The sequence below is a fragment of the Pleurodeles waltl genome, chromosome 1_2 (genome assembly GCF_031143425.1).
Source record: "Pleurodeles waltl isolate 20211129_DDA chromosome 1_2, aPleWal1.hap1.20221129, whole genome shotgun sequence".
NCBI classification, from domain to species: domain Eukaryota; kingdom Metazoa; phylum Chordata; class Amphibia; order Caudata; family Salamandridae; genus Pleurodeles; species Pleurodeles waltl.
In genome coordinates, this window is record NC_090437.1 from 227,731,961 (window position 1) to 227,756,894 (window position 24,934).

At 40.2% G+C, this 24,934-nt stretch overlaps 1 protein-coding gene across 10 annotated transcripts in view; it reads right to left on the reverse strand.

The window, feature by feature from the left end:
• Nucleotides 1–24,934, reverse strand: part of ADGRL3 (adhesion G protein-coupled receptor L3) — a 1,158,007-nt gene that overhangs the window by 949,808 nt on the left and 183,265 nt on the right. For all 10 annotated transcript variants that reach the window (XM_069237928.1, XM_069237906.1, XM_069237923.1 and 7 more), the window contains one exon: nt 8,983–9,046. The gene's annotated coding sequence lies outside the window, so the exon portion shown is untranslated. The remainder of the gene's footprint in view (nt 1–8,982; nt 9,047–24,934) is intronic.

The following is a 24,934-nucleotide window of genomic DNA, read 5'->3' on the forward strand; positions in this document are numbered from 1 at the left end:
CATAATGACCACAGCCAATGTCTCCTATTATCAGGGACTTATGCAGGTGACTTGGAAACCAAAACGCATCTAAAAGGTGTTGCCAGGATGCGGACCATGTTCTTTTACCTACGCCAAGAGATGCAGTCCAAAAAAACTACTTATCTATGTAACTCTCCTTCACTCAAGCTGGCCTTCTTGTGCACAGCCAGATGCCTAGTGCATTCCGGAGTCCATTTTAGGGCATGTAAAGTAGCATTCACGTAGCACTCTTTTACGTACTCCGACATACCCATGTGGATCTGCACAAAACGTTCAACACCCTTTTAACCAAAGTGCAAAGAAGGCACATGCTTTTCTTTATGTACTTATTGTATAAGAATATCTCCTGAATATTCCCATGTAGATGTTTTGGGACCGATTCACAAAGGCAACTAGAGATACATAAAAGATTATTACAGGAGTAGCACTTCAAATCTCTGAAATGTTTTTGGAATTTGCCCTGAAGTTTTCTTCTTTCGGTGGTTTTCAAGGATCTCTTTTCTAATGCACGCTGAGAAGTGGGTACAGGTGACAAGCTGCCATTTTATAAAACAAGCAAATAAATAGATTTTTGAAGTGATAGCGTCTTCGGCAAAAACAAACACAGTCAAAAACAGAGCCTCCTTTAAAGCACCCAGTTCTGAAGATTTAGAAGTGTGTATTAAAATTAGGTGACAGGCAGACAGAATACAGAACATCACATTTCACGCCGGGTGCGAATCGGCCTACATTAAGCAAATCTGCCCATGTATTTGCAACTATAATTTTGAGATCACACATCAGGTGTGACGACCATGCACACCTAATACAAAAATAGACTCTTGCAGATTTAATTGCTCCATTTGCATCACAAATGAACTCGGCTAGTGCCTGGGTATCGTGTTCAGGTATACAAAGTCTCATTGGTTGCACTTTGGACTAATTAAAAATGGACGCCCAATTTGTGCGGAATATTGCACCATTTCTGTGAGATTTTACAAACTAATGGGACATTCTAAACTCTAAATAAAGTCAGTTTTGATTCTCTACAGTACAAGATTCCATATAAAATGGGGCAGGGTGGGTTTCATCAGCAAAGTAGTCTACTGGCTTCAGCAAAGGCTGCTCTGGAGCGAAGGATAAAAAGCAGAAGAAAGACTATATTTGGCTTTTCACCAGTGTGTTCCATGTGTCTAGGATACACAGCTCCATCTGAAGCTACCAAGGCAGCTGCTACGTACAAATCACATGGGGAATTATGACGTCAACGTGGGAGCGAAGGTTGTGTTGACAACTCTGATGATGGTCTCAGAGGTGAGAAAGTAGTACAGTGAGGAGTAAACTTCATAGGGAAATTATGACGGTAGTTATGCCTGTTAGCAGCAGTCACTTCAGCTACATTAAGATAAAACAATAGCTGTTCTGGAAAATGTGGAACACAACTGGCATTTGGGTGGTGAGTTTGTTGTGAAAGATGAACTTTAGGCTAGGTCTTTTCTAAGGGGCTCCGCCCATACACAATAGTTGTCTGGAATCTGGTATAAGCTCTCCCTCAGACATTGAGCAGCTCCCTATATTGCATTAGTTTAAAAGGGTTTAATATGTATTTTTTTTTTTTTTTTTAACTAAATCAGGATGTAATTTGTATACAATTTACAGTAGCCGTTGAGTGCAAGGCAAATTCAACATTTTTGCTTTAGGCATATTTTCTAACTTTTTAAAAGAAACGTTCACTCTTTATATAGGCAAATAAATATATTGTACTTATCATTACTGTGAAAAACAAATCATGTAAAAAACTATCACTGGTCATGACCTCTTGCGTAATTTAAATTGAAGTCTTTTGAAGCCAAAGTGACAAACGTGGTAAGGGTGTAAAATGGCAGTCCTCTTGGGTCATTCCAAGCCAGATTTTGGAAACAACTGACCTTGCAAATGAGTTGCATTTAGAGCCACTGTATATGAATGTATCTCATGCGGCTATCCAAAAATCAGGCATGGGCCAGTCTGTGGTAGGGGGCAAGTGGCTAACAAGAAATCCAGGAAGTTGATTGTAGAAAAGATCTTCTTAATTTCTATATGCATGATTTTCTTCTCTTTGGTGAAGTCTTTGATGGCACTGAGACTTCAGAACAGGAGGCAAGCACAGTCCAAGCCCTTGGAGAGCACTGGTGGGGGAAGGCGGAGTCCCTCTAGCAGAGTCAACTGCCAGCAGGGCAGCAAGCAGGTCAGCAGTCCTTCCAGCAAAGCAGTCCAGATGAGTGCTTTGGGCAGCACGGCAGTCCCTCTGATAGAGTTCAATTGTAGATCTAGAAGTGTCTGATTTAGTGGTGTCACAAACCCAGTGTATATACCCAAAAGTGCCTTTGAAGTGGGGTAAACTTCAAAGAGTGATCCTGAAGTGTGCAGGTTCCCCTTTCCACCCAGCCCTGTCAGCCAGAAACCCTGTGGGGGGTTATCAGTCCTTTGTGTGAGGGTAGGCCCCTGGCACTTAAATGTAAATGAGAGCCCCTCCACCCTTCCTGCCCACAAAGACCCATCATTATGCAGATGACTGCAGATTCAGCTGAGTGTCCTCTGTTTATGTCTGTCTGGGTGGAATGCAGATGGACCAGCACAGACCAGACATGGATTGGTGACAGACTGTAAGGCACAGAGAGCAGTAAGTGCAGAGAAATGCCTACTTTCTAAAAGTGGCATTTCTAAAATAGTAATGTAAAATCCAACTGCACCAGTAAGTAGGAATTCTCACCACCATTCCAACCATACCAATCGTGACAAGGCCACTCTTATCATGTCAGAAATGACCACTTAAAAGTATATAAGGACATTTCTAGTATTTAAAAATGACTTTGGGAGGTTTTCACTACCAGGACATGTAAACGTACATGCCGTGCCTTTTACTTACATATTACCTTGCTCTATGGGTTACTTTGGGCCTACCTTAGGGGTGACTTGTATGTAAGAAAAGGGCAATTTAAGGCTTTGCAAGTGGTATAAATGGCAAGTGAAGTGGCAGTGAAAGTGCACACATAGCTCTTGCAATGGAAGACCCAAGACTTGGTTAAGAGGCACTTATGCAAGTGGCCTCATTAGGAGTTCCGTCGCCCGCTAAACACTTTAGGATGGAAGACCGCCAGTCTGGCCTTCCACCCGCTGGCCCAGAAGGAAACTCACCACAACATCTAGCCGGTGGCAATGCTGCAGTGCATCGGCAGTGACACACTTTTCACTGCCTGCTTTGCAGTGGAAAGTGTGATGGGGTTGTAATTGGGGGCCCCTGCACTGCCCATGCCAAGTGCATGGGCAGTTCAGGGACACCCCGTCTCCACCAGCCTTTGCATGGCAGTGGAACCGCCATGCAAAGGCTGGCTGACACGGGTGTTGTAATCACCAGGGCAGTGTTGCTTGCAGCACTGCCCTGGCGGATTAAGACCACCGGCACTGCCAGGCTGTCGATCGGTGGCAACCTGGCGGTGTCGGTGGTCAGACCATGGCACTTTCGCCACAGTCAAAATGTGGAGGTCGGACCGCCGCATTGACGGTGCTCTGACCTTCAACGCGGCCCTGGCGGTCTCATGACCGCCAGGAGCGTGGTAATGGGCTCTATCTCTATAAAATTGATCCTCCTGATCTCCCCAATAATTTTGAGGGTTGATCCTACCAGTATTCTGAAACCAGCCTGATATTAACTTGGTCTTAGCTTCTTTTCCACATAAACGGTTAAAAGGTGACACTTCAGTAGTGGAATGGGGAGTGGTTAAATACGCCCAGATCTTATCCTTTATAAATGTTCCGATACCCATATAAGATGCAATAGTAGTTTGGAGACCTATTTTGAGAATATAGCTCACCCTTTCTACAAGACATTAGAGGATGGACTTTATAAAGCAACTTATAAATGTTCAATATCCAAACTATATACAAATCCATACATTTCCTTTGACACAAAATGCACACCATTATCTGTCACAAGAAACTGTGGCACCAGTCATTTAAAAACACTTTTCTCAAGAAATTGATGGCAGACTTGGAATTGGGAAAATCTACAAAGGAATAATAAATCCATTTTGAAAAATAATCAAGCAATGCAATTAAAATCTTTGTTCAGCAGGCAAAACGTTGAAAGGACCTGGGAAATCCATTGCAACTTTATTCCAAGGGCCTGTGGGAAGTGGTACAGAAAATAAGGGTTTGTTGGTTGTCTTCCAGTGCTTATTGGAAACTATGCATTGAGGACATTTTCCAGTAAAAACTGAAACAGTTTTATCTATCTATGGACACCAAAAGTAGTGTTTTAAGTTTTTACAAGTAGCTGAGATTCCTAAATGGCCATCATGTGCTAACATGGCTATGTGTTCCCACAATCCACAGGGAAAACAAACACATTCTTTCTCAAACAAATTTAATTTTCACTTAACAATTCAGATGATGTCTGCCAAAAACCTTGTGACTCTTCAGATAACAATTTTTCAGATGGCCAACCAACTCTCATGTAGTGAAATACTTTCTTTAAAACGTCATCATTTGCTATGGCAGACACCCATTCACTCTCAGTTATTAGACAATTCAACACAGAAATGGCATCCACCACAGCCAGAACACATTCCTTGTCATTCTCAAGCAGGTCATCTGGAACTAGTAAAGGTAAGCATTACAGACTGTCTGCGCAGAAACTTTTCCCTCCTTGTATATATTTTACATTCATGTTGTATACTCTTGGAGTTTTGAAAATAGCCTCACTAGGCATGTAGATGCTTTATCTATCCCATTGACAATCCTAAGAAACACTAGTGGCTTATGGTCAGTGTATAGATCAAAAGATAATCCCCAAATATATGTTTTGCATTTGTCCACTGCCCAGACACACACTACTGCCTCTCTTTCAATTGTACTATAACTTGGGTCCACCCTCGTCAACGTTCTGGAAGCAACCCTTCAGCCCACTGCCCAAATACTGCTCCTATTCCTTTAAGGCTGGCATCAACAATAATGAAAGACTCACCAGAGGAAATATTTGACTGCAACATAGGAGCATTTAGAACTAAATCTTTGATATTCTGAAATGTCTGTCTCACTTGCTTGGACCAATGAAACTTTGCTCTCTTTTTGAGTAACAACCACAACAGTTGTACCAATAGTGAATATCCGGGGAAAAAACGAGCATAGTACTCACATAAGCCCAGAAAAGACCTCAAAGAATCTACGTCTGTAGGTGGAGGTACTTTTCTGATTGCCTCTATGTTACAAAATGTGGGTTTGATCCCACTTTCTGAGGAAGTGTGACCCAGATATTGCACTTGCTGGACCCTAAAATTTTATTTTTGAGTTTCACTGTCATGCCTCTTTCCCCTAATATATTCAACACCCTTTCAAGAATGGCAATATGTTCCTTTTTTGTTTTGGGGAAAACCACAATGTCATCTTGAAAAGCTTGTACATGTTGTACATTACCAAACAGTGGGGCAGATTTCCTTGTGCCCCTCAACATCCCCTACCACCATCAAGTGTGTGCCATATTTAAAATATGGCGCACCATGATGCAGGGTAGGGGCATCATTTGTTTTTATGCTACTGATGTACTCTGCAAGAGTAACGCCAAACTTTTGGTGCTACTCTTGCAGAGTTCATAGGGGCCCATTATAAATAATGTAAGCCTCCTTTTAATACATGCTCTGAGCAGGCGTTAAAAGTGCCAAAAAAATAGCAGAAGAATATCTCTTAAGATTTCTTTGAGACATTTTTTCAGCCCCCCTAATGGGGGAAGACCCCCCCATGCATACATTATGCCTGGCGGAGGCATAATGTGGTGCAAGGGTTTACAAAGTGGTGCAATGCATGCATTGCGCCACTTTGCAAATATGGTGTGGGGGAAATGCCACTTTTTTATGATGCTATGGCAGCGCCAAGGTGGCGCTAGGTGCTCTTAAATCTGCCTTAGTGTATCTATCATTTTCTGGAAAACACTTGCTGCCTAGGCAAGTCCGAGCAGCCAAAGTACTTTCAGGCTCCATATGGTGTAACAAAAGTTGACAATGTTTGTGAATCATGGCTGAGGCCAAATTGGTGGTATGCAGAATGCAGGCCTATAGCAGGGAAATATTTTGCATTCCTAATGTTGGCTGTCATTTTCTGGACATGTCACAGAGGATGACAATCTACGAGTATGTTTTGGTTGAGAAATCTTAGGTCGAAACATAATCTAAGCTCACATGGACTACTGGAGATATCCACTGCGAGGATTCAATGGCTGCAATCACACCTTCACAATCAAGTTTCTTCAGTTTTTTCAAGTTATCGCACAAGGGGTACAGGTCGCACATTCTGTATGACAAGTGAAGTATTTTTTTTTTTAAATGTAATGGTGTGTTCAAAACCTTTACCTGTATTTATGGTGTTACTGAAAACATTGTGAAACTTGTCCACTGACAAAATTAGCACTTCACAAACACAACTGGAGCATCAATAAATGCCCAATTTGGTCAAATCCATTCATCCTTTTATATCACAGCCTTCAACTGCCACATACACTTTGGTCCAAATTCCTCTACCCAGGCATTCCACAAGAGCCATAAAATAACCCAACAATTCAACATTCTGCTCTCCAAATGTCTTGAAGTGTTATTTGGGCATAATTTAAAAAAACATTGTACCAGCCAAAATTGTAACTGGTGCACCAAATTCTGCCATTACAGTGAGTGCCTTACCCTCAATAGTAGCTTTACACAACATTCCCTTAAGTTTCCTACATATCTGGGAATTGGGCATGTCTACTGCTAAAAGTGCATTGGAAAACCTATCCACACACCCTTGAACTTCCTCCACATTGTTGCTCACATTAACATTGCCAGTTTTCACCTTGTCTGAATTAACAGCCGAACCCTTACATACTGCTTGAAAGTGCCAAGCTTTACAGCATTGATTACACTTTGGGCCAGTGTAATCAACCGACCGTGGTGGATGGGATACTCTGTTACAAACGTCATGGATATCCCAGTCACCGTATTCCAAGTTTCATTATATCCTATGGAGCTTGTAAAACGTCGGGCGGGATATCCATCACATTTGTGACGGAGTATCCCATCCGCCTAGGTCGTAATCAGGCCCTCTGTCCTCAAGACAGGGCAAGTTGGATGATTTCCCATGTGGTTCTTAGATCCACACCTACAGCAAGCATTGTGCCCTTTTCTAAATTTGTTTCCCCTTCTGACAGCGAAATTAAGGAGATCATCAGATATATAACTCACAGGTGACAACCCCACTTAGTCCCCAGTTTGGATGATTTCTTGATTTGGCATGACTTGTGTCGTTATTATAAACCTTTCTATACTTTTTGTAATGTCAATGGTCTCAATCAAGGTTGGGTGCTTACACGCCAACAATCTCTCCTGTATATGTTTTTTAGAATAACAATTGAACAAAAATTGGTCCCCGATATAAATGTCAACAATATTTTCAAACTCACACTTCGAGCAAGAAACCTCAAAGTAGCAACATACTCCTCAACTGTTTCTTCATTTGATTACATCTGAAAAAGTTGTGCCTCTCATGGAGTACACATGATTCCTCAGACTATTGTCTGCGCATTCTTTCTTTCACTTCCAAATACACATCCCAATGGGCATCCTCCTCCGCAGGGGTGTTGGGCAAGTTGTCAAATAGTCCTTACCCTGCAATACCCAAATGATTGAACAAAAGAGGCATGGACCTGGCTGTGGTAGGGAGTAAGTGGCTAACTAAAAATCCAGGAAGTTGATTGTAGAAAAGAGCTTTTAGAATTGTTATATGCATGAACCCACAACAGCCGGAACACCCAGGTTGGTTCAGGAACAGCCGGATACTGAGTCATCCTGGCAGTTGTCAGACTCTCCTGAGTATTCCGTAGAATGCAATGACCTAAGCACTAATAGAAATTATATAATATAATGAACCTCAAAGTAAAATAATACAACTGCTCATGAACCACATACTACACTGGCTCTCTAGGACCCAGGTCGGACACTTCTGTGCTAATATTTTAGTTATTTAACCTCAAAGAGGAATTAGGAAGCGGTGAGCAATCAGAATCAAAAGAAACAAGTCACCTTTGCAACCCCATATTGCTGTGCTGTCTTCAACTCAGTTCATCTGAAAATGATTTTGCCTGCACGTCACTGACCAAATCATGAAATCATATTAAACAATCAGACAAAAAGAAGACAGAAAAACCTACGTCTATCTTTTCACTCTTAGCCCAAAAAATTAAGACAGTATGGTCCGAAACTGTTGTCCTTCTGTTGTTAATAATCCAAGATGTACAATCAGTTAAGCAATATTTTTGTAAACACCATTTAGGCCACAATATTTTTAGGCAACAGTATTCTGATATTTTAACCTTTTAAACAGCCTGTTTAAAGAATGGAATTAGTTTTTTTTCAAAGGTCTATTCTCCAGAAATGTGCCCATGCTTCATCTCAATGGCGGATTTGCTTTTGAAAACACTATCTAATTAATAAATGAACATAAATGTTTCCCAGAGTTTTCAAGAGTCCTAAAAGAACATATATAATGTAAAAAGAGGTTCATCTTTTACAGCAATGTTGAGGGCAGTATGTTGATATTTGGTGTATACTGGTATATACAAACCTTGAGTAAAAATATTAACACGTTATACATGCATTTTCTAATTCTTTTTTCCCCACTTTTCAAAAAGAGATAAATAACCTATTTGTGGCACCTCCGCATCCTAATATCAGGGAATAATGTGCTCTGTAAAACTTAGAAGCAATATATAAACACATTTAAAATGTATTTTTCTTGAATCAGTCATGCACAATAATAAAAGACTATGAATAATAGAAACTAAACAACTGTAGAAAACAGAATGAATTTCAAATAAAAAACACAAAGCAATATTGAAATCCAGACAATGGTTGACATTTACCATTGACAGATAAATATTTTTATAGAAAATTGAAACTCATAACATAATCTTATAATTACCTTATCACGCCCTTTTGCTGTTAAAATCCATCACCATGTCATCAGATGTTTAAATGCAGCATTTCTAGAACAAAATAAATACAAAAAATATTAGTTTGTTTTTTGTATTTTTGCACAGACATGAGCTTTTTTTATTTCTTAAAAAATATAAGTAAGCATACATGTACAAAAAAAGAGGGCTGAACAAAATTACACCAAATTTAGAAGTAAGCTAGATCTTTACTCAGAGTTTGCTTTTTGAGATTTCCTGTGTACCTGTTCAGCCATTTTTGAGAAATCATGGTGCATTTTTACAAGAAAGTGGTGCATTGGTTCTGATGCGCTACTTTCTTGTGTCCCCCCCACCTCACCTAACGACACCATGGTTGCACCGTATTCATAATACGGTGCACCATGGCAGTCGTTAGGTCAATAGCATCCAAATTTTTAATGCTATTGTTGTGCTTTGCTGCACTTGCGCCAAAAATGTTGATGCTAGTGCAGCAAAGCATGGGGAGACCTGGGTGCGTCATTTTAACTCCTGCTCTGAGCAGGCATTAAAAATGACTGAAAGCAGTAGAATGTTGTAAATTTCACTGTGGCATTTTTTTGAATGCCTGGCACAGGCATAATGTTGCACAAGGGTGTATAAAGTGGCGCAATATAAGCATTGCGCTACTTTGTAAATACAGCACAGGAGAAAGACCTCCCTAATGCCACCTTAGCATAAATAAAAAAGGATGCTAGGGTGGTGCAAGGTGGCCCTAGGGGCTTGTAGCAATATCTAATGCTGTGGAACTCCCACGGGAATAGTGCAGTACTAGAATTCAAAACTAAAGAAATCTTATACTTAAGTCAGTTACATATAACTGATGAATTGCAGTTTTTGGGGGGTTTAAAAAGTTTAGTTTTTTATCATTAGATGGCCCAGTATACATTCTATTGAAATAGCTATATACACATTGTATTTTGTAATTTATTTGATATGCCCTTAAGTGTTCTAAATAGAAATAATTTATGCAACTGTTTACTTGTAGCAAATATACATTTTAATTGAATTTCATTCGTTCATGAAAATCACTTAAGAAGGAAATTGATATTGTAATTTGACTAATATCTAGCACTCAACACTTAAGGAAAGATATATGTGAAACCACTCTCCACATCTAATCATTACAACTTTTCAGAATGAGGCTGATAGTGAAAGATGATGCGTGAAAAAAGTGGATTCAATCTCTTTCCACACTTGGATTAGACTCATAAAACCTGTCCTTGCAACAGATGTCACAGGCATTAGTTGCATATGTGTTTTAATTTCAGCGTTATGTTCAGATTTAATTTCTCCCGACATCAGATGGTAGGGACAGGAAAACAATTTTCCAAAAATGTACCAAAAGATATTGTAATTGTTGTATTACGCTTTAGCAACACTTGAAAACAATACATAGGTTTACTAAGGTAGCTCGTAGAATCACGTAATTACTGTTAACCAGATGCTGGAACAATACCTGTAAACTATATGAAGTGTGCTCTCCAATGAACTATCAGCAAATACAAAACCAAAAGCATAATTTTCAGTAAAATGTAAAGTCAAAAGTACTGCGAATGCATGTCCATCCTTGGATGACTATTTCCAAAGCGTGGATAGCAATGGTTAATTTGTGAACCTAAAACACGGTAACAATGTGTACATACATAGCTTTAAATTGTAGCACTGAACTCTAGACGCAAGGTACACATCTCTAATGGGATACTATAAACCCAAAACTTATCTAAGGTTCCTTTAGTTCCCATATACAGAGGATGTGACCAGAGAGTTCAGGTTGGACTGTCCCTAATGCAGCAGCAACAGGGCTGATTTGCACGAGGTGAATGGCATGCTGAGCGCAAAAAGATGAACTACAAGGTGCCTCAAAGTAATTACCAGTGGATGAATTTGATTCAAGCTTTCCAACCATCACCCTGTTTTGCAATATTGGACTCATATGCACTAATGTGTTGACCTAAAAAGCTGTGTTGCCACACCCTTTATGAACATAGGTTAATAAAGACCAGCATATGAAACAGTTCAGACCCAGAATCATGAATCAAAAGTAAGCAAAACATTATAGTACTGCATTGACTCATTTTAATTAAACCTTCATCACCAGATCCACAAAGTTACTTCAGCTGGATGTGCCCAGGAGCACACTCCTACACGTGCATTCTCCATGAAGGATCATCATTTTATTAGCTAAGAAGACAGTCAGCAAAATCAAGCTTATAAAAGTTATTTGTAATACAATAATGAGGCATAAGCACTGGTACACCAAGCGCCAACATAAAACATCTGCATGCCTTCAGAGATATCACAAAAGTTAACTCAAAGGTACAACCTTTAATCTATTTTAAACCTTTAAAGAACAGGAATGCACTTATGTTAGACTCTCGGGTGAACAGGCATTTGCAATGCAACGGGTCTCGCATTATGTCGAGTTAGAGCTGTTAGTGTTGTAAGCTCCTAACCGGACTTTTCTTGCCACATTAAATGAAGAAAAAAGTAGTCCAGAAACCACACGGAAAACATGGAGCCTCGTATGTTTCCTGTAGTTTACCGGTGCTCTCGAGGAGGGCTAAACACCAGAAAAGGCATGACGTATGGATGCCTTTAACGAATGAAAACAAGCGGATTTTAAAATGCAAGCCCACGAACCAATGAAAGTGACTTACGTAACATGGGTGTGGTTAAAATCCCCCTAAACAGAGATTTGAAGAGGGACAGAGTGCTTTGTGCTCGCCCCTGAAAAAGGTAGTTTTATTAAGGTATGACCAAGATAGTTTATTGTTCAGGTGGAGTGACACATTCTACTGCTCATGACCTTAAAATGCCCCTAGACACAGTCTAAACTGGAAACTTCTGTCCAGGCTGCATCCATGGAATCCGTAATTTGCATAAAGACCTTTGATAAAGACACAGGTCTAATTGTGTCCCTTATAAATAAATTGATATTGTACTGGGTTCAATATAATATATTTTTTTTTAACTTTGTGTTGTAAATGTGAAGATAATTATAGCAAGACAAATAATTGCAACCACATGTTAAATTACGGCTTGCTCACAAGTACAACGTGTTTTTCAAAACATAACGATGATCTTAAGAAGGAAATATAAATAATAATAATTCATTTAATATTTTCTGAGATTTCAAATATGTGTTCCACAGCGCTCTTATACATCCAAATACCCAAGGAGAGAAATGGAGCAGCATCATTTTGGACCAAAGTGGAAAACTAAGCTGCAATTTGCAGACAGAAGCATGCAACAAAGTACAAAATGGCTTCTCTCTTTCTTAATTCAAAAACAGTGATTTGGTGCAGTGCAGAGCTGTTCATAGTGCTCCATTATTCGAACCTCCATATGACTGGCAGGAGGAGTGGGCCATCTCGCTAGCGTATGCTTCTAAAATTCCACCTGTTTCATTAACTTACTCTGCAGACAGGTTTGCTGAAAAAATATCGCGCTTCCCTGACTTATTTTTTAGTTGACTTAGCTCAAAGCATCTGGAAATCGAAGTAGTTTTCATAAGATTTTGGAGGTCTGAGCCTCGGTGCCACGTTATTACAGTTGGGGATTTTTCTTCAAGCTCTGTTGAAAAAGCAAACACTGCCTACATTACCGTGCAGACTCAAATAGGGTTGGAAAGACTTGGTACACATTACCAAATCCCCCACAAAGTAGGAAAACAAACATTTCTGAGGTTTTCATGCTTTTATTAACAAAACAAACATCCAAAATATGCCACCATAATCTTCAGGATTTGTTTATTCAAAGAAAAATTAAGAAGCGAGATGACAATTAACACGTTGTCACCCACTCAGAACAAAAATGGATTTCCAGTACAATTGTATGTTTTTAATGGCTCAACATGGAAGCATATGAAGGAATAAATGCAGGCTTTTCAAAAATATTTTGCTGATTTAGCGCTCATTTAGATCAGGAATAAAATGTTCTCCTTTTTTGTTCGTTCACGCATACCAACTTTCAGAATTTGAAAGTAAATGTCCTCTGACAAAAGTCTTGATAAAGCCAGATCGTTTTGATTTGCCACTGATTGTTTTCTACGGTAATGGTTTTGCTTATTAGTGACTTTGTGAAAGCCAACACCGGCCATCTTTGTTTGTTGTTTTATATGCTTGCAATATGGCTGCCACGTTGCTTGAAGACACAAAGTGGCGGACAGCTTGAAAAGAGAGAAAATCACAACACGTTTTTACAAACATTGACAAAGCCAATAGTTGCACCACTGAGTGGAGGGCATCCAGCAGTGATGGTCTCAGGGGAAGGAAAGCAGAGAGGGGATGGGGACAAAAAGGATATAACCTCTGTATGCTGCATTAAAGGTAACATATCTGCTTGAATCTGGGAAAAGAAAGCCAACTTGATATTCGTGTGCTACTTGACTATGAGCAACACTCATTCGAATAGGCAGCTTGACTATATCCATCATAGAATCAGATGTCCAGCCTTAAACTACTTCAGTAGGGTCCCTTCTCCATGGGATGGTGGATTACGAGCACAATGGTAATCAATCAGACGTCTAAGCTAACTAAAAGAATTTTCTGAATTGAAAAAAATAAATCACCCTTAACAGCAACAAAAACAGGTGGGGGAACCATCAGGAATTATTTTCATTTATATGTATTTATATGATCCACATACTATGAGCATGATTGTGAGTAACCCAGATTTTAGCACAGAGATAACAAGTGGCCGGAATTTACGATTCTAGTTGGTATCTCTGCCTCTAAAATCTAAAATCATATTTTTTTAGGGAATGATGCATTTACGTGGATTGACATAATGTTAATACGGGACGCAGAATATAAGATGCTTTCAGGGCCACACATACCCCTTCTTCAAGGTCAACTTGAACCATGGAAACCCAATGAAATCATCCTTTGACCAGAAAGTTCATTTTCCTCTGATAGCGTGCTGCATTCATAAGGCACTGGTGGTTTTCAAATAAAGAACGAAACACAATACAGAACAGTAGACTGCAGCTCCCAGAAGGATTAGACAATCCTGGTTTTAGGGACAGGGGCTGTTTAAGATTAACACACTGGGTAACACATCAAAGCAAGGCAAATAAACTTTGCAAAAGACATATTATGTTTATTAACAAACCTCTGGCATACATATACGATTTAACTTTTATTCCATAAATTGCATTTTTTTTAGTATACCTTTGTAGAGCTGGACGCAGGCCTTTGAAACTGAGACGAGATTGCAATTAAGGGGCATATTTTCAAGGAACTGGGGCATCAGCTCCGATGCTCCAGTTTTCTTGCGTTGCCCTGTGCCCCCCTAACAACACCTGATAGCGATGTATTTACAATACAGCGCACCATGGTGCATGTTAGCACAAGAGTGTCAAAAAAGTTTACGCTACTGTGACGCTTTGCTGGACTAGCGCCCAAAATTTGGACACTAGTCCGGCAAAGCTCGGGGAGGCTCAAAGGAAATAGCCATGTGTCACTTGACAAATGACACTAGAATACTTGTAAATTTCACTGCACCATTTTTTTGGACCTCCCTGTGGGAGGAACCACCTCCTTGCATACATTATTCCTGGCGCAGGTATAATGTGGCGCAAGGGTTTACAAAATGGCACAATGCTAGATTGTGCCACTTTGTAAATATGGCACAGGGTGAGGGCCTATTTAGCGCACCTGCAGCATAAAAAAACTCCTACAGCTATGCTAAGGGGCTTGTAAATATGCCCCTAATTGTTTTGTCAGTCAAAGCTGTTCTGACGTTGGCACAATACATATTCAGATATTCAAGCAGGGCAAGTGTTGCAGTTTCCTGTGCTATGGCACGGAGCTGTCACAACCAGGATACAGGCAAGTACTATCATTGAAAGGAATTGGAATAAGTTCTTCCAAACTTAGGACATGTAAAATGATGATATGGACCAGACTCCATTGCGGCTCCGTGATCCTTTTTGAGACAGTGATTGGCTCCTTTGGGAAAGATTCATGCGTACATTTAAAGCACTGTGCTTCAACAAAATGTTTCCCCTCTCGAGGAAGTGGGTTTCATAACTGGGACTGGTTCTGGAGGAAAGTTAGTCCTGCTAAGTATAAGGTGTTACAGCTAGAACAAAGGCAGCGCAGCCACTGCTGACTGGGACTCGGAGATTGATAAGGTTGGGTGCCTGCCGCCAAAGGTCCTCATTATCCATTTCCAGGACAATGCTTGAAATAGGGCTTTGGGAGCTTTGGAGCCTCTTGTGTTGTCAAAATGGAATCACTAAGCAGCAAAGTGGAGCTTGAGGTATGCTGCGAACTAAAAGGTTTGAGGTCAGATGCTAATAGTGCATCAGTTTATATCACTCATCTGTTTGGTTGTGAAACTGACAGTGTCCTATTTGGATTTGAGGACACATATAAAGATAGTCTGTACCATGCACCAATAAGGGCATGGATTGAGATGGGATGCACTTTGCATCACTGAGAATACATACTGTGGGTGGGCTGCATCGTGCATCGATGCAGCCCACCATAGTGCTTTCAATACTGAGACAGCCTCACGTAAGCCTACGACACGCATAGCAAAGCCTGCACAACATCCTCTACACCACTGGCAGGCATTATTTACCGAAGTAATGCTCACTATCTTCTTTATAATTATGACATAGTCATTGTCTTGGAGAGCTATGCTCATTGGGAATAAAATGGTCAAGTAAGGGGCATTTCAGTCCCAGGGACTGGGATTTATTTTGCATTATCAGAGTTTGACCCAGAGCAAAAGATAGGCAAAAAAGGGAAAAAGGAGGAAGAGAAGGATACAAAAAGAATGACAAAAGGAAGGCAGCCATGAATATGAACTTACAAGAGAGAAAGTGACAGGATGTGTAGAGTGGTAGAAGAACGGGGCATGAGGTGGAGTGAAGACTCAGCAATCTTGGTATTCGGCAATCCCCAAGAATCCACACTATGGGGTAGAGCTCCTAAAACATGTTGTGCTCCAGCGCATATGTTTTCTACACATTAAGCACTATCTAGTTTTAACTACATTTTTCAAGGTAGTCACTTGCCACTAAGACATAATGAGGTGAATAGAAAGTAGATTGATGGATTCTTTTTGATAAAATAAATGTTTACGTCAGTGCATACAGAGAGACGCTTATCAAAGTGTCGTGTTGCCCTTGTGTCACGTGAGGTAAAGCATGGGCTATGCAGCACTAAAGTCAGATTTACTAAGCCACGCAGGGTTATCTTGTGAAGCCCTGCATTACTCTGCCCTAGGGAGGTGTTCAACGCATGGATGTTCCCACACATGGATGTTCCCACACCTCCATCTATGAATTCTGAGGCATTCCCAGAGTTACCAACCCTGGTCAAGCTGGGAATGCATCAGAATGCTTCCTCTTCCCAGGGAAGGAGTAAAGAGGAGAAATATCATTATTTCTCCTAATTTTTCCTCTTTTTACTTGTGCTGCATTCTGCAGCACATGTACAAAAGGGAAAGGCCTTAGAGCATTGATTTTGTGCAGGAAGGTACCACTTCCTGCACAAAACAATCCTGCCTGTAATACAGACACCTTTGCACCATAGTGCCTGCATTGGCACTAGGCAGTAGTTTGTGCGCCATTGCAGTTATAGGGCAGGAATGCACCCCTGCCCTCTCACACAGCACAGCGCAGCAAAGTGTCTGGATGTGTTGCGTGAAATAATGATAATTATGGCCCAGCATTTCCTATTTTCTGCATCAAAGCAAGGTTCTTGTTAATGTTTTCACTAGGTGCAAAATCTGTTGTATACATTCGCTTTGTGTGTGGCACAACTGATTTTTCTGTCTTGTTTGAGGTCACACAAATAGTGGAAATACACTATTCAAACACCTATGACATATTCGAAAAGAACACAATAGCAATTAATTTTGTTCAAAACAAAACTGCCTAAATATTAATTTCTGAGTCCCCATGATTCTCTTCACTGATCTTCTCTAAAGCTCTGCAAGTGAGTTCGATCAGGAGGCTAGTGTTTTCTCTCACGTGATCTCGGGATCTGCTAATTCATTTATCATTCGATGTTGCTAAATTGAGCACGATTAAGTTGTGTAATAGTAACACTTAGGGGCATATTTACAAAGAACCAGTGCAGCGTGGCGCTACACCAAAATTGGCAGCACAGCATCAGTTCTGAAACACAGGGATGAACAGTATTTACAAGAATACAGAACATCCCTGTGTTTTCCCATGTGCCGGCGCTAAATTAGCTGTCATGCGCCAATGCAGCCACCCTTGGGCCATGGTGCAAGAATGGCTGCTTTGCGGGGGAGAGCCAATGGTGATTTGCTTTTTCTAAGTTTGCTACAGAATGCAGCACACGCAGAAAGAGGAAAAAACGAGGAGAAATGAAAGCCTTTTTCATTGTGCTGCCACAGATTTACGATTTCTTGTAAATCTGGGATAGCGTCAAAATGCAATGGGTGTTGCTGTGGAACGCCCACAGCGACACCCATTGCAATGCCCTTCAACGCAAAGTACTGCATGTAAAGGGGCTATATTTACAAGGCAGCGTTAAGCCACAAAAAGTGGCTTAACGCTGCATTGTAAATACGGTGCAGTGTACAGTGCCACCGGAGCGTCACAAAAAGTGACCTCCGGTGGCGCTAGGGGTTACAAATATGACCCTTGGTTTTTAAAAAGATATGAAGTACCAGTATCTTCAATAGAAAAAAAGAACACTCTGCATAAGCAAAAATGATAATTATTGATATTTTAGGTGCTTTTCATGGAGTAGACTTCTAAGGCCCAATTAAATCCAGCTAAATTCTTGGAGATGAGAGCTGTGTTCTTTAAGTCCCAGCACATTTAATCTGCCTTTAACCATACAGACATTTATCACCAAGATCTTCACCACAAAAGCTTTCAGATTAGTGTCTTATTTAGATAAGAAGATGGGGAATAGGCTTTTGCTTATAGGCGGGATGTAAACAGGGGGAAACAATCTGCGGGCTGCTCTGTTCTGAGGCCAGCAAGAGTAAACAGTGTTAGGATGCGAGGGGGAGGGGACTCAGAGCAACCACTGTGTTTGTGTTAGGAAAGGATCTGGAGAAAAGGAGCTTGTAAACTGTGAGAAATTGAAGGCACTCTTCTAAGTAGTGAATCTGCAGCAATAAAAGTGCCCTCCTTCGCTAACTAGCTGATATTTTTGCAACAAAAAACTTCTGGCAATTCCAGTTTATGACTGATGCTTCGCACAAGGTAACATCTGACCAATGTTTGACCTGGACGAAGCTGTGTTTAGAGCTCCAGGCTACCTCGGGGCATCTGTATGCTGGGCAAGTACTACGTTCATTCATATTGAATTTTACAGTAATAAATGTGTAACTTAAAATAACTTTTGCATGTGGTGCGAAGCAGGGGTACTAGCTGCTACCTGACGCTTGCCCACTGGTACCCATGGCACTAGTATTTGAAGGCACAAGGAGAGCAGTAGTAAGTAGCACTGCAGAATGAGTGCAGAGTCCTGAGTGTTTAAAAGTTCATATTTAGAAATTATCACGTTTAATAAATTGCGCTCAAAGCACGGATAAATTCGAAGATACTAAAGAAAAACACATGCAAAAAGAATTCACATGTTTACATTTTGGAAAGTCTAATTAATATGTTGAAAGGGCAATCTTTGCACGATTTACATTGCAAAGGTTCTGATGGCTCAGGTACTGCTGTGGCTCCTGGAGCCGGCCATTGGCTTGACTTTCCTAATTCATTTTCTGAAGGAAAACATGGACCATTGGTTAAGTTGTTCACAATGGAACGATACTTAGGGCCCCATTTACAAGGCACTGGTGCATCGGTTCCCTTGCATGGCCCTATGCCCCCTAACAACCCCCTAACGACACCATGGTAGCGCTGTATTTCTAATACAGCGCACCATGGCACTCCTTAGCACAACTTTTTCAAAAGTTTTGGCGCAGTTGTGGAGCTTTGCTGGACTAGCACCAAAACTTTTTATGCTAGTCCAGCAAAGCTCTGGGAGGCCCACTGAAAAGAGCCTAGCGTTAGTTTAACACCTTCCCTGGGCAGGCGTTAAAAAAATTACACTACAATGGCGCAGTGAAGCCTTGTAGATTTCACTGCGCCAGTTTTTTGGGCATCCCTGAGAGGGAACGCCTCCCCGCATACATTATACCTGGTGCAGGTATAATGCGACGCAAAGGTTTACAAACTGGCCCAATGGTCACATTGCACCAGTTGTAAATACAGCGCGAGGTGAGGGGCTGTTTTGTGCAGCTGTAGTGTCAAATAAAATGACACTACGGCAGCGCAAGGGGCTTGTAAATCAGCCCGTTAATATCTCATCCTGCATTCTATGCTTTTGCTTGTGCTCCTACATCCCAGTATCTGTGATCTAGAGACCCAATTGTCAGTTTAAGTGTTTTGGTACTAGAATATCTGGTCATCATTTGACATACAATCATTTTCTAAACATCAGTTACAAAAATACCCCTTTGACTTAATAATAGAATATCCACAGTAAAAGAGAGGATATTAGGGCGCAATATTCTGGTTTGATTACATTTCTGTCTATTATACTCTGACATTTAAACATTTAAGTACCTTGGGTTTAGTCAGAATTGTTGAAAACATAATTAGGTAGTGCGCTTTTTTATAAAGTTATGTCTAATTGAGAACACTTTTTTCATATTCTCAGGTAATAAATTCATAAAATGTGCACAAATGGATGAAAAAAAGTGATCTGTAGATCTGTACTGATCACAAGATAGGGCATGGGTGTGAACTCATTGTTCGTTATGAATGATAGAAATTAAGCTGCACGCGCATAAACAGAGGCGAACAAATTTTTGTAACTGGTGCACGCTGGTCATTAATTTGCTCAAACACCAGTAACCTTGTTCATAAAAAAAATAAACAACTGGTAGTGATTTGTCTTGTGATCCAAGACTTTGCCTTGAGCAACAGCATGAAACATCCTGCTTTAAAATATCTGTTCAAACCGCATCTTATGATACAAAGGGTGAGGTCCATCAATCAAGCAGTGCATGCACAGTCCTAACCGGGAACTGGAAGCACTTCTCACATGTAGGTGACAAGGTGTGCTGTGAGACACAGCCCAATAAACCACAGAAATGCAATAAAAAGCGCTACGAGGTCTTACATGTAGCAAGATAATGTTTGTTTTAGCACTATCTTAACACATTGCGTCTATAATGACAAAAATGTCTCCGACGAGCCTCTGTTTCTTCCTTTCTTGGTGTGTCTGCAATACAGTAAAATTTGTTCTGAAAGATTTTCAAGAGTCTCCGTGCTGGCGATACAGCATGCGTGTTTAAGTGACATGACCCTACACCAGTGAGAGGCAAGGGGAAGCATCTTCAATTATCAGTAAGTGTGGAAATGTGAAGATATTGTATGGGCTACTGCTCCTGGGTGTCAAACAAAAGAGTTGACTGGGTTAGGTAAAAGTGTATGCCCTGTACAGAGTTATTTGAGCTCATGCAAGTTTTGTGGCATTCAGGCTAAACTCAGTTGTAGAATCCATGCCCCCTGCTTGTATTAGCCTTGTTGGACTATATGTTAAGTTAGGTATTCCGTTTCTTTAGAACATTCTCACCTGAGTAATGACTTTCATTTTTCAAGTTTTTATTAAAATACATTCGGCTTCCAGACATTTGTGCATTTCAAGACAGCACAAGGACAATTGTCTTCTGGGTCAAGTGGTGGGGGGTGACAGGAGACTAAAACAATATTTTCCTTTTGTAGGGTAAAATATTTGGGCAGATAATGTGCGTTTTTGAGTATCATCATTAAAGGATGATCATGTATCCAATGTAATTTATATTCTTTGGGCCCAGTAGCTCTGGATCGCACCTGGCAACTTTATGTCGAATCAAAATTGAGGCATGCGATCTTCCAATCAGGATGAATGTAACAGTTGATAAGAAGACTCTTTGTCCAACCATTCAAGAGTATTCTGTACTTAACAGGGAGTACTGTTAGATATAACTAACTCCGTGTATTCTTTTGGATAAAAGCATTGAATGTTAGGTTTCATTCTGTTACTTTCTTATGAGTATCTTCATCCATTTCTTGGACTTAGAGACTTACAATACAACTCCAGTCAGCCAATCGTCCTTGCCACCATGTTTTACAAGTTTATGGCTGACATCATTAATCAAGCTCTTATAGAGTTAGTTTTCTCATGCTTAAACTCTTCAGGTAACGGATGAGCAGCCGTGGTCTGTTTCAATAACTCAAGATTGTTTTTACTATTTGGATTTTCAATGCTACACAGATTTAGGTGGTCGCCTCAATTCCCTATAGGTGTAGCCAGGACAGCGTAAACGTACAGAACATTATGTTTACATTGATCAGATCAGATTTTTTTACTTTACTCAGAACCCAGAAAATATTTATAGCATTGACATTTTTTGAAAAATATTCCCAGTGTTAATTATTAAATTGTCGATGTGGAGACTTTTAAATTGAGTCATGAATGTCATACTCATAAAACTAGTGTAGTATGTGAGAATAACATAACAATCAAAAGTGTAAAGCATGTGTTCTCCTAAAGGAGTATCTTGGTGCTATTAACAGATTTAATGGTGCTTAAGTTATCAACCTCAGAAGCAAGGCTGAGTGGGCCAGTCAGAATTTAAACTTGGATAAGATTCTGATCCTTGCAGGAGATTCTTTGGTTCACTAAGCTAACAAACCTGTTTGTAAACTTTAACACAGTTTTCAGTAAGTACTGGATCGAAAGATTTGAAAATTGATGCTGATTCTCATCTTGGACAATATGAAGAACTCGCTCTGTGTGTGAGCATAGCTCAATTTCATGAAAGGCAACTGCAGGACACTTTTGAGCACAAGAAATTGCGCTGTTCACATCATCTGCCTTATCTCAGTAACAACTAAAAGGTTTAACTCGCTACAGAGGGCTGCAGCAAGTTTTCAAGGTCCCTAACCTGATATGCAGCTCCACGTCACAGGAAAAAGGCCTATACCAAGAGAAAGAGCCTATAACACCCATCATACCATAAGACAGTGGGGGATTATACTACTAGAACATTCCACAAGTTGGAGGTTGAATGCTCTAAAATGAAAAGGGAGAAAGAAAAAGACAAGCATTGAAATGTTGGAGCAGAAGTTTTATACCAGCCATTGTAGGCCCTGAGCCACATCACTATCTTCAGTGAGGCTTCCAAAATGTCAATATTCTAATGGTAGTTACTGCATGAACTCAAGACATCACATCTCAGAGAAATGGGGTGACTATCATTTCTCCATGTTTCTGAGTCGTGCAGCACAATGAGCACGCGCTAACACAAAGAATAGGTGAAAATAAACATTCAGCTCTGTTCTGCGTCTGTGTGCAGCAGCAGCATGAAGTAATGTGGCAATCCTAGGTCTAGGTTATCAAGTGCTCTGTTTCATAGTTCAATTGCAGTTTGTAAACCCATCCTAAGATAAATGCATTTGGGCGCTCCTAGGGATGGACTGGATTACATTGTTAAGCACATCTAAGTGGCAGAAAAGACTTGTCAAACACGGACAATGTCAACATCTATGTTAACTTTTAACAAGCAGTAATGGCAGTAACAGCATGATTATCATAGGTGTCAAGTTCACTTACATTTAATTAGGTGAACTCGCCTGTATACCTTCTTGGGTGATTAGTGTGTTATACAAATCAATATAACATAACATACATACATACATAAAAACTGAAAATATTAAATGTAAATAATCAATCCTTGTTTGACAGAAACGTCTATGCTTTAAAGATTTTGAAAAAAATATTAAGTCTTAGAAAGTATTTTTTAATCTATTTTCTAGGCTTTATAGTATTTTTTTAATTGATAGGAAGGACTGTGTGTAATCTACTGTAATATATCTACTGAGATAGTTCACTTCATAATGAAAAATTAATTCCATAAGGTATTTATAGTTATGCAGGCCTCACATTTGGATCTTTTATCAGGGTATCATGGGCTAGCTTCTGAAAAGCTGTGTACAATTTCAAGATCACAAACTACTTAAAACACACTTAAAAATATCAATAACAAAAAAGCTATTATTCTCGTAAATTCGACCTTCTATTTGTTGCCAAGAGAGAAAACAAACGAAACAAGAAAAATTAGTTAGGGGAATATTGAATAGGCTGTAAACAGTAAAAACATATGTATGTTCTTAACCAAGAAACAAAAGTATCAAGAATATATCTAATTCGAAAATAAATCAACAATCTGGCTTTTGTCAGGGTACCTCCTTCTGCAATAAGCAATGATCGAAGAGAAGCCTTTAGGGGCATGGGTGCAAAAGGCTGGATGCAGTGCTTAATTTGTAAACAAAAAGTACAGGAGCCCAAAATTGTGTCTAGTTGCTGCTGCTGTAGCTGCAGAATGCTGACGTTGCCACCATGGATGCCTAGACTTGATTCCACCTCCCTACACTTCCTGTTTTTTTATTGCAGGTTATTTCTCATCCCTCCTTTCTCTCAATGTCACTGCTTTCCTATTGTCTACTTCCTTCTTTCCTGCCTTTACTCTCATGACGTGGGTACACGCTTGATGATAAGAAGCAAGTCCCAGTCCTGCAACCACCTGCACAAATTAAGCACTGACTGTGTGATGTATTTATTTGCGAGATGGTAATTCACTCAACAAGGATACAAGAGAGCAAGAAGTCTATAAACACGCTCAGCTACCCTGTAAGAACTTTCGCTCCATAAATAACATTGAGCATCACTAAAATAAGATAAGGACATTAACAAAAAAAGGTTGGATGTTGTCCAAAGGCTGCTGTGCTCTTTGCTTGGCCTCTAGTTATCAGTTATACTTTTATATACTGTAATAAACACATTACAAGGCAGCATCCTGTATTTATTTCCTGCTGGGATGAACGCTGAAGACGCGGGATTCAATCTGAGCACCTTCGCGTGCATGCCAGGCTACACGGCTCCTCTTTCCTTTGCAACATTGCAACTGAAAGGCATTAATGCCAATGAGGTTAAAAGCAGTGCTGAGAAGAAATCTTTAAATGTGCCAAATAAAATGAAGCTTCTAAAATGAAATGCCAGTATCCCAGTAAGTAATGTAACCTCACATAGCACATCACTCAGCAACAGTTCCCTAAGCCAAAAAAAGAAATACGAAAGAAACTGTTATATACTGGGGGGTATTTCTTCTATTTTATGTTATTTTATGCTGCAGGATTTATACAGTGCTGTTAAGTATTTAGGCCCGCATACATCAAGAAATTTTATGGATGGCATTGCTCTGAATTTTAAAATCACAGCCTTTCCGACCGCAAAATGGGATTTTTTTATGCACCAAACTAAAATAGCAATTTAACAACATGTTACCAAATCTTACCAATTGGGTTTAGGAATAAATACAGATGCATTATTTGGAAGGGCTTCCTTCCAGATACCAAGAGGCAGAATTAGGAAAAGTGGCGCTCCACCTAGTTCAGCGCCACTTTCCTTGCTCTCCTTATCGCCCGCCTACCACCACCATGTGTGTGCCGTATTTAAAATGTGAAGCACCAGTGCCCTGGATAGGGGGCAATAGCGTCATTTGTTGGATGCTATTGATGTACTCTGCAGGAGTAGCACTAAGATTTTTTCAGCCCCCTAACAAGTGAACTCCCCCATGCATACATTATGCCTGGCGCAAGGGTTTCCAAAGTGGCGCAATGCATATATTGCGCAACTTTGTAAATATCGTGCCGGGAAAATGGCACTATAGCGCCGCCTTAGCATAAAAAAAATGATGATAGGTGACGTTAGCTTCCTTTAAGGAAAACAGGCTGCATTAAGAAAAACATTGCTGTATTGAAAAGCAATCACAGACATGACCGTCTGCTGACCCCAGCAGGCCACCATGCCTGCCATTGTAGCCAATCGTAGTGGGCCACAATTTGCGATCTACCTCATGCATATTAGGTATGTCAAA